Source organism: Camarhynchus parvulus, chromosome 4, assembly GCF_901933205.1.
Source record: "Camarhynchus parvulus chromosome 4, STF_HiC, whole genome shotgun sequence".
Lineage (NCBI taxonomy): Eukaryota > Metazoa > Chordata > Aves > Passeriformes > Thraupidae > Camarhynchus > Camarhynchus parvulus.
This window is the reverse complement of record NC_044574.1, coordinates 48,370,654-48,382,150: the sequence shown is the minus strand read 5'-3', so window position 1 is coordinate 48,382,150 and position 11,497 is coordinate 48,370,654.

Here is an 11,497-nt window from a genome sequence, read left to right as displayed (position 1 = left end):
AAGATGTGTAGATGTGGTACCTGGGAACATGGTTCAGTGGTGAACTTGGCAGTGCTGAGTTAACAGACTCAGTGGTCTTAAAGTTCTTTTCCAAGGGATTCTCCGATTCTGTGCTAAGGAGGCGTCTCTGCACAGGGTGTGCCTGGCTCCCGCCTGAGCACCACCCTCCCTCCCTCCCTCCCTCTGTGGGGAGCCCTCACTCCTGCCAGCCCTGCGGAAAGTGAACGTGGATTTCAATGTGTGGCATTCCCAAGCTGTGGTGGGACCACTGTTGTCATCCTTATGCATCTTTTCTCCTCATCCAGTTCACGCACTATTGGTGGCAGGTCTGCTTGGCTCAGTTTTCATTCCATAAGCAATTAGTGGAGGTGCTAACTGGTTGTGTTAACAGCAGGATTCAGTGGAAATCAGACATCTGGATTAATATTATATGGCTTTCCGGTGGCTGGGTGTGGATCCCACTGTCATTTGGAGCAAATTCTACCTGCTGTTTGCTTTTCCTGTCATTACTGTTGGGCAATAAACAGCAGTAGCTGTTTTTGTAGCAGGTGTAAAACCATCACAAAAACCACTCAGTGTGCTGTGGCATAGTCACACCTTCAGGCTACAAGAAAGGTTCTCCATAAGTGGGAGGCAATACACAAACCACTGCACTTGCCAGGCCCCTCAGTCTGGCTGCAGGGGCTGGGGGCCAGCATGGGGACAGCTGGGACTGAGCACTGGGGGAAGGGGTCACTGCTCTGCCCTCCCTGCTCGGCTGTGGCTCCTCATCCTGATGGAACAACTGATCTGCTCCCCAAGGTGCAGGGTGGCCAAAACCAGTTTGCCCTGAAGGCCTGACTAACTGCTTGACCAGAGTTCTCATCCATTTGTTTGTTAGTATTTTTTCTTAGGAACAGGGAGAGGCTTGAAGAAATATCACACTGTTTAGACAGTGACCATAAACTATTGCAGTCCTGCTGGCATGCAAAATTACTGGACACAAGAAAAAATCCTATGGACTACACCACCAGGCACTGTGGTGATACATCTCTGTGCACAATATGACTGCTCAGCAGCAGTGTAGTAAAACATCCCCGAGGTTCTCTGCTCTGTGGGCGATTTGTGAAGAAATGAAGTGTCACACATAGTACCGACATTCTGTAAAAGCCCTTTGGAAAAAAAGTCTTAATTTAAACATAGATTAGGTGTCTATTTCAGTGAGCTTTTCAGTACATTTACATCCATAAACCTTTGCTGGGTTGTGTATCACAAAAACACACATTAGAAATGTTTTAGAAAAAGTTTATGCTGAGGCTACCACTGTTCTTCATAGCCCAGCCTCTGACCCCACTGCCTCCTGGGGAACAGTGACCATCCTGCCAGGAGTACTAAAAAGTGTTGGCTGGCTTGGTGCTGCTCTTTATTCCTCACATATCTGCAGTCCCACTGGTTTGATGTTATCTCCCTGTAGACAAAGATTCTTCCATTAATTCTGCAGTGAAGGAAAGTTTGTCATATTTCTTAAAAAGCCACACTCCTTCCTACTGCAGCTGGCAGCCTTTGACTGCTTCTTCACATTGAGCAACTCAGCGCAGTGGAACTGCCTCGGGCTCCTTGGCACTCTCCACATGTGAAGGCAATTCTGGGATAACAGATCCAGTGCTCAGGGAAAGAACAGGGACTCAGAAGCCCTCACTGAGATCTCTTAGGACGCATTCACCATTGCAACTTGTGCAACTTCACTAACCTTAAAGAAACCCATTCCCCTTCATAGCAAATGCTTTCATGGCAACCTTTAGCAATTCTCTAGGTGAACTTTCTGGGGCTTCATGTACCCTGTGCACTGGTGCCTGGGTCTGTGAATGTAGCTGAGCTGCTGCAAACTGCTGATTGTTTCTCCTTTGTCTGCCCGAAATTTGGATTTTTTCCTGACATTTGGAAGTGTCTGGAAGCTTCATAAGGATCTAATCACAAGCTGAAGGAGCTGTCATCAAAAGAGATTCCCATAACTTAGCAATTTTCCTTTCAAGATCACTGTCTGAGGGGAGCTCCCCAAAGCCTTATGGACATGGCTGATCTTCTTCTGATAGTGCCTTCTCCCAGTAGTGATACTTTTAGAAAATGCAAGGATAAATCTCAGTGTAATTTAAGTGATAGGCAAAAAAGCAACATGCCAAAAAAAAAAAAAGCAAGCAGAGATGGAAGCTAAAGGGCAGATTCTGCAAAATAATTGAAATAATTGTTTCGCATGGGGCAACTTCTCATTGATTTGTAAATGTGTGTACAGAAAAAATATCTCCCAAGGAATAAAGAGAGATCACCTTGCACAACTGTGTTATTTGGGGGTCACTGAGAAGAGTCAGAAGCTCACGCTAAAAATCTGTAATTAAAGGGGTTATGTGAAAAACAGGTGCTTGCAGCTGGAGTAAGACTGAATGCTGCAGCTTTTCTGAGAGGCAGGAGAGGCTGAGCCCTCTGGCCTTGCTGAAAGACCACTCTAGGCTGCAAACACAGACACAGCTGGAATGATTGGGACTAAACTCCCTCTATTTGGCTCTGACCAGAGCCAAGTAGCTGGTGAGGAGAGGGTAACAGATGCTGGAGTGATACTTCTTGAGAGTATTCTTGTGGCTTCCAGTAGTCTGAGGTTCAAAGACTTCCTGATCCCGGGTGCAGTTGGGTAATGAGAGCAGTATTTTAAAGGCAGCAGAGGAAGGCGTGCTACCACAGGGATCACATGCAGCTGAGTCACACAGAGTGTTTCTATTGGTCTTGTTGCCCAGGCAAATGCATCCCATTCACCCTGCACTTTTATTTTCATGCCCATGGCATTCAGTCATGTCTTAGGCTACTGTCATGGCCAGGGCAGTGAGTCCCTTTTCTAGGACTCAGGACTTGCCCATCCCAGCTACCTGCCTAAGGGCATGGAGGCAAAGCTGAAGCCTTCCAGAGTGCAGGCTGTGGTTTGATGATACAACAAGCCCAGGTTTTGGCTTGCCATGAAGCACACAGACTCCTTCCTGGTTCAAACAGGTCAAACGTTTTTGATGGATTAGCACTGTGTGTAAAGGTCTTATACCAGAGCAGGCACTGTGTGTCCTCTCTCCCACCTGGTAGAAAGCTGGCACAAACAGCCACCATCAGCCTAAAATTAGGCACCATAAACCAGCCAGTTCAACAGACATAAGTCTGTGTGCCTGCATCTCCTCCAGACCAAGCCTTTGGAGCTATTCCCAACACAAAACTCACCCTTGTGGAGACTCAGAAGGAACAGGAATTAGATATAGTGGATGTCTGGAGCTCTCACCTTCTTGCTACCTGGCACTTCCTATCAGTCGCAACTCAGCTAACTTCCTTTAATAAGTGTGTGGTTAGGAACCTCAGAGAAAAAAAAAGAAAAAAAAACCAACCAAAACTTTTTTCCCCTCTTTATATGCATCCAACAGATGTAACTGACTTCAGTATGAGATTCACTCAGATTGCTGACTGCACAGTTTAATCCAAATCTTTTCAATCTCCAGAGTTCATCTAAATATTAAAAGGCTTGGAAAAAACAGAGGTTCTTTAAAGCTCGGTTAATGGAAACTTTTGTCATAACTGGTAAAAGGTCAATGTGGTTTTATACAGTATAATGGATTTACTGATGAATGGAACATTTCAAACTCTCTGATGGGTTTTATCTACTTTATATTCCAGATGTTAATATAAGTAAATTCTCTAAACTCTCAGACAATTTGTCCAGTATGACCATGCAGCTTATGATGGTCATTGCAGCTCTTACATGGATTTTTGAAGTAAAGCTGTTAAATTTTGTAATTTCCTTAGATCCTCCAAGCATATTAAGAAATACAAGAAAGGGCTTTTCCAGCACCGGCTACAAAGTGAACTGGAAGAAATTGGAATTCAAAACATGAAAATATATTAAAGGATACTGAATAAAATTGAAATGAAACAATTAATTTGGTTCCTTTTTCTTCCATGTATAATGACAAAAGGACACTGAAGATCACATTAGCAATATCTTTCTCCAACAGTTGATATGTATCATGAAATCTCATTTAAGGGTCAAGGCAAAATATACATGGGCTCATATACAGAGGCTCAGAAAGGCAGAAGCAAAACAGTAACAGAGAAGTTCTATTACAAAAGGTCACCTGGAGCACTCCTAGGTATTGCAGGGTGGTTTTCTGTAGTACCTTTTCTAATGCATTTGCCAGTGTAGGTTTTTTTAAACGTTTCAAGTAAATTCTGCCATTTCCCTTGGATATTATTTCACAGTATAAAAAATTTTACAAAAGGCTCTTTCCTGGCTATCAAGTAAAAAATTTCCTTTTTATTTAATTCTATTTTTAGGTGAGTTTAATTTATCCTCCTTGATGAGAGGCTGATTTTCTGCATAGCCTGCCTGAATGATCAATATTTACCTCCACCCTATTGGAATTAGTAGGCTTTCAAAACAAAATTTTAAAACTTAAATTTGCTTACTTCAATTGCTCTGATCTTTTGTGATTTATTACCTTTCTTCTTGGCTACCACCTCAGAAGTGAGTTTTGATTTTCTTATCTTGCCATGAGCCTTTTATAAGCATTTACTCCACTGCAGTGTAAGCTCAGAGTAGGCAAAAAATATTTTGAAAATGTATAGACAGTCCAAATTAACAGCAGGGTATTTATTTATTTATTACTTCAGGACGTGGGAAGTATGGGTAGAGTTTGCTGCTTGCTGCTACTCACAAAGCTATTGTGCTTCCAGCAGTTTCCCACAGGAACAGAACCCTTTTCTTTTTGAAGTCCTTTTTCTTTTGTGTTCCATAGCAATAAGACTTTTCTCTCAGTTCATCTGGAAGTTGAAATAAATCTGACATGGTACTAATATGATGCTTTATCTTTACAGTGCCAGCACACCAGTGTCACCAGTCCCTCTCCCTGCCTCTCCCTTCCTCATCCATCCCTGTGGCCCATTGCCCTCCCACAGCTGCAGGTGAGTGGTGGACCCTGCTGTGGGCCTGGAGAGAAACATGTTGGCCAAGTATGACAAAGAGCTTGTGATCATTCCTAGCCCAGTCCCACAAACAGTTTTGTTGCCACTAAGCCAGGATGGAGCTCTGAGTCATAGGAACAGAAACAAATGGCTCGAGACATGAGAAAGAGAAAGGAGAGGAAAACTCTTAATAAGGCACTGGTGCTGAACACTCCACACTCTGTATCTATGACCTCACCCCCAATATTTAATTATGCTTGCTCTCCTCCACTGAGAATCTCTTTTTGTTTACATGAAAAAAACCCCTTTTTTTGGTTGTGTTTTTGTTTTAAGGACAAGGATATTCAGCCAGTGGGTACTTTAATAAGTATGGAGTCATAATGCAAAATTTGTTAGGCTAAAATAAATCCTTAGCTGTCCTTAATGTGCTGTCATTTGTCCAAGTGCAAGTAAGGACAGGCCAGAAGAGTAGGCTGCTGCTTGGGGGGTTTGTGTGTACATGTGTGTTAAGTCTCATGTGGACAGATGAATTAGGGGATATGTGCCAGCAGAAGAGAGCCTTTGATTAAAACTGGGAAAGATCACATTAATTCCTGATTAAAATCCTAAGCACTCAGGCAACCACAAGTGACTGGGGTAGCATGATTTTCTCAAAGAAATATCAATGTATCAATGTGCATGATAAGGAAGAGGGACGATCTTACTCGAAGTACTTCATTGAGAAGGCTTTCTGGCCCCCCAGAGTGGGCAGATGAACAGACATAGGGACACAGAATCCCCATACAATTAATGTTTTGTTTTTAGCCTGGCAATAGAGACAGTATTTTATTTTCTGACAATAGCAGTCTGTGAGAAAGATCCATGTGTGTGTGCATGTGTGCAAGACTCACGCTGGGTCTGAGGAGTCAGGGCTATGCTTGGTGGTGACTTGAGTTTATGTGGCCCCAGTTTCTTTTGCTGTAATTAATTTAATGTGACTACAAATCTGACAAGGTTCATTCAAGAGACTTTTTAAAGATTCCGAAAGGCCTAAGTGATTTGGTTTAAACTTGATTTTTTTTAAAAAAAAAGCCTGATTATTTGAAGCTGTCACGTATTCTTGTGCTTCAGGGAAGGGAATAATAAATTAGGATTTTTATCTTGGACTAATTTAAGTCTTTCCATAAAATTATGTGAATAATTCACAATGGGTAATTTATTTGATTAATTTTTCCTCTCTTCTTTGCTAAATGTGGTCAAGCAGAGCAAGTTTTTTCTCAAAAGTGTTTGTTATTAAAATTCATTTGCAAGTATTTCCCTATTCAAAGTCTTTCCTTTAAACAAAGTTCTGAATCTGCAGTTAATTCATGACTAGATATCTGTGAATACCTGACAGTCTTCATGTGAGACAGGAAGGTAGAGCTGGACACATTTTCCTGGCTAAGGTCCCTTGTTTACTGAATATCCAGTCCCTCAGCTGGGGACCCTCTCAAAGTACTTTGGGGGTCTCTTCTGACTTGTGCAAGGTGAGGAGAAAGCTAAAGTGATAAATACCACACCTGGTCAACCTGAAGATGTAGCTGGGAAGTGAACTGCATCCCAGTTGCACCACTGACTGGATAAAATGTCCATTAGGAAAGGTAAAGACTGAACCCATTGGCTGTTTCTGGAGTATTTGCCAAAATATTTGCCTTGCTTAACATTGCCATATCCTTGAAGAGGGGATGCAGGAGCCATGAACTAAGTCAAAGAATGTTTAGACAGCTAAGGTTGCAGATAATGCAATATCAGGCTTTTCAAAAGTGTCCTGAGATGTTTGTGAAAGTGCCAGGGAACACCTACTGGTACCTTTGGGCACCTAAATAACCTCTGAATATGATTAAAATTAATATGAACCATTATCCTTTGGAGTTTTTCTGCTTTTTTTCCAAGCCCTAACTACCTATATTTCATTATGACTGTACCAGGCCCTTCCTAAGGGCCAAATTATAACACTTAGTTCTTGGAAAAAAAGAAATTATTACAGATCAAGTCTTTAATAATTTAAACTAGAGAGGGTAATAAAATCTGATATTTCTTTATTGGTTTAAAAAACAACACAAAGCAATGCAACAGAGACCTGCTGTGATGACAGGCTAAACTTCAACTAAGAGGCAAGACTTAATTACACTGCCCCAGCCTGGGTTCAGAGTAAACTAAAGACTACTATATGATTAACTCCTCTGGGCTTTAGTAAGAGAAAGGGAGATTGCAAAATGGAAGCATCTGGCACCTCTCAGAACTTAATTAAAGAAATGCAAAGAAGCTACTATTGCTATTAGAATTTCTCCTTGGGGCAACAAAAGACAAATGTAGTAAGTAGGAAAGGAGAAGCTCTGAAATACGGAAGAACCCTCCCCAAACAAATACTGAATAACAGAGTTTTTCATGGCTGTCAAGCCTTCTCTTCCTTATCTCCTGAGCAAATTGGCTTAAATATTATATACTAAGATACTGAGAATACTGAATGAGTTCTGCTTTGAAATTGCTATTATTTTTTTTTAACTTTGTTTTTCCTTTCACGTCAGTGTTGGAGAGTAAGTGTAAAATATTATTATGGACCTACATTAAATCAGCAGCTGTTAAGTCTTTAAAACTGCTCAGGGATTGTGATTAGGCTTCAGTGAATGCCTAGTTGACTTATTGCCTAATTATGGAGAGCTGGTGTACTTCATAAAAAAATCTAACTGAAGTATTTAGCTTTTAAAATACCCTAGGATTTTTTTTCCCTTATCAGATTATTTTTGTACTTCATGTTCAGGGAGACATCCAAACAGAACAGAGAAAATTTATTGTTCCCAAAGAAGTGCAAATCTGTTCTGGTACTGCATGACTGTTAAAAAAGAAAAGAAAATGGGTATTCCCAAAGGGAAAAACAATTGAAAAGGAAAGTTACTAAAAGCTTGTCTAAAAGCTGTTTCATGTTCCTGTTTGTTCTTGTTTGTGTCCTCATTCCTCCCTCTTAATTACTTTAACTGCAAATCTATAACTTTTAAAAATATCAGAATATAGTAATACTGGAGTAAAGCTATTTTATTTATTTTTAATGGGGTTTTCACTCTGGACAGTTATCCTAGAACATCCGTAGTAGGACAGCTTAATCCAGACCAATCTCACGGAGACCAGCCCATCAGATCAGCTCTGCTTACCTGACAGATGCTAAAATAGCCATTCAATTTAGACAGACTTGGGGCAGTGATTCTAAGAGAGAGTTGCTCGTTAAATTAAGACACCTAGTCAAAAAAGAGGCAAGCTGTTGAACCCATGCCTATTTTGAATTCAAAGGTTTTTTAAAGGATATGATGACTTTTGGACAAATTTAGCACCCTGTAGCCTTTCCTCCTAAGCACAGTTCCAGTAGGACCCAAGGGGCAGCTTTCAGGATGAAATGTGCTGCTGGTGCTCCACGTGGCTGCAGCAATAGCAGCCAGGGGGTGCTAGGAAACAGCACTCTGGGGACTGTGTCTGGAGTGTGTTCGTTAGAGAGGAGAACTGGCACTAAAAGCTACAGATGTCACACCAGGCTGGCATGACACTGCCTTTGACACTGATCATTTGAAATGTGCTACATTACATGCAGTGCTACACCTGGAACCTCAGCCTGAACTCACTGACTGTAGAAGTTCTCAGTCAGCTTCATCACTATCATACGAGTGAGGGTGTGATCAAGCAAAGGAATAATAAGAATGTGTGTTGCTTCAAAGCAGCAAAGGCTGATTGTGTAAAGCAAAAATTTCTTTATTTTTTAGAGAGAAAATGTCAGAAATTCTAAGAAAAGTTAAGTTTTGCTGAACTGTTCATAAGTATATTATCTATGAAAGCTTCTGATCTTTAACATTTGGAAATGCAAGTTCTGTGAAAATAAACCAAACCCCATTCAAATTAATATATTTGTGCAGTTCAGTGCCTGTCCTGCTTATTTTCTTCATTTTGAGTTTCTCATGAAGTTATATGATCATTGGTTTTTCAATTAGAATTTCCCATCCTTCCTGTCTGATTGGCTTTTTTTTTTTGTTATTGCCATATGATTTTGTAACTTAATGAACTTTATAGAGAGGCATCTCTGCAAACCACAGTATAAAACCATGAGGTTGTGTACTAAGAAGCTGCACTGAATTTTGACTATGGTCATCATTGTTTTATGCAATTGTTTAGTAATTGCTATGGCATATGTGTGAGTCTGTGAAACCACTGAATTCTTTAAAATATCAATCAAATAGTGCATATCACTATAAGAAACCCTCTGCTGATCAAGGCAGACAAAATTATAGACATTATGAAACCTCCTGGTGTTTCATAATGTAATGGTGTCTTGTGCTTACAGATGCACAATATTGATACACCTCTAGTTTTGTAAAAAGTGAATGTAAGCTTGAATTTTGCTTTTAGTTCTTGCCTTGTCATGGAAAAATACATTGTCATTTGCAGCTTCAGGACTGGAGTTGGAACCAAGCAATCTCTTTTCTTTGAAGGGAGATCTGAAAGAAGAATGCCTGGAAATAGATGTCAAGAAAATTGGTCTCTGATTCCTTAGTACTGTGGTTCCTCTGAGATCCTGGGCCAAGAGTCTAGCACTAAGTGCCATTAGGAGTAGTCTCAAAACATGAAGAGGACTGCCTGCTTCTCAGCACCTTAAAATGTTTCTGTATGCTGTATTTGGTATGTCTTAGCCTCATCCTCATGCTCTTGTAACCTCTCCTCCTTTCTCAGTAGGAGCACATTCTCATCCCTGGCTTTTTTTTTTCCCCTTCTCTTTCCTCTTTGGAGAAACAATCATAAAACTCTCAACTACTTAATTTCTTTTCTTTTTCATGATTCAGAGATTGGTGTTTTCCAGTTAATTAGACCCCTGTTCAGGAACCAAGTTCTTTAGCATATCAGAAATACAGACAGAAAATGGGGGGAGAAATAAGTGAATGGCCTAGTTTTGGTTACCATGGCAACAATGATAAAGTATAGTCTTATTCTCAATTTTAGAGTACTGTTCTTGTAGTACTTTCTGGAATTTATTTGTTAGAGACAAGAAATTTTCCCCTCTAATTCTTTTTGCAAAGCTTTCTAATACTAATTCTGAGTTGAGGGAGAAGTAGAAGTGGGGTAGAACTAGCAAGAAGGGAGGTATGAAGGGAGGCAGAGATGATAGCAAAGAGAAGGTTAGAAACTGTTCCTTTGTGGAAAGATTTGACATAAGAAGTTCCTCTGAGATGTATAATGAAGATCTGTGCAGAGGCCCTCAAACACTTTCAATGTGGCTGGATAATTAGAATAATACAACTCCATTGTGAGCTTCCAAGGCATTGCAGGTTTTGAGGTTTTTTGTATCCTGCCTCTGTGAGCAAGATGAGTGCAAGTTTTCGTTATAGTATTTGTATTTAACAACTCAGCTAAATCTCATAATGACAACCCTAGCAAAATGTTTCAGATCAGAAATAGCAACAGCATGATTCCAGGATGCTGTTATGTTTCTGGGAATTGCTTATTACTGGACCTGCTTGTTTCTATGACTGCAAACTAATTGAACCTATTGTTTCCAGTTGTGTCTGCTTCCAGTGATGGTACAGGGTCAGGCAGATTCCTCCTGCATGGTGTGGATTAGCACACAATTGCACTTCCTAGAACAGCCAATTTAGGCAAATTCCCTGGAAAGGGTTTTCCTTAACAGAAACAAACAGGACTCTTAAGTGAATTTCATGCATTGAAGGATGAAGCCTTTTGTTCTTTCTAAGAAAGACAGCTAGATATCTCATGTACTGTTTTCTTGTAAGTGCTCTTACAATCATTACTTGTCCTTTCCAGTTCTCTTACAAGCTTTTCAGCAGAACAAAACTAGACAGGGTTTAAGAAATGTTCGATAGTTGTACATTTATTGCACAAAGGACACAGAAAGTTCCCTTATTTTAACAAACAGTTATGAGTATAGTGAGGTCTCTGAGAAACCTGGAAATTAGATGGACTAGCAAACCACAAATGGTTCTAAATGACCCTTGATGGAAAATGAACAGAAATATAAGGCAAAAAAGTGGATTGGCTGGTCAGGAAATAAAAGCTCTTCTCTAGTTCCGTGTCATCAACACAATATTCCTTAATTACCAGCTGAAACAGTGTCACAGACCTGTCCCAGCACAAAGGCCTTGGCAGCTCTTCTCTATGATCTCACTGTGTTGCATCTGGGAAAGTCATTTCTGTGGAAAGCAAGGAAAGAACTGAGAGGGTCTTGTGGTAAGATCTGAATTTGCCTGTCCAGGACTGTATTGGCTGGGGATTCTGCTGTTCACTGGCAGCAGACACATGAGGTGGATTCATTTCACTGGATAAAGAGTTTCAGCTTCCATTAGTATATTGCATGTCACTTACACCTGACATTTACCTAGACATACTCATATTAATCATGCATGGAAAGAAATATAAAAAAATTATAAAAAGATTTCAACTATACTTGTTGCACAGATGACTGGAAAAATAACAGTTTCCAATCTCCAGCTGTGTTGCCCTCACCACAAGTAATTTTTTCCTCATT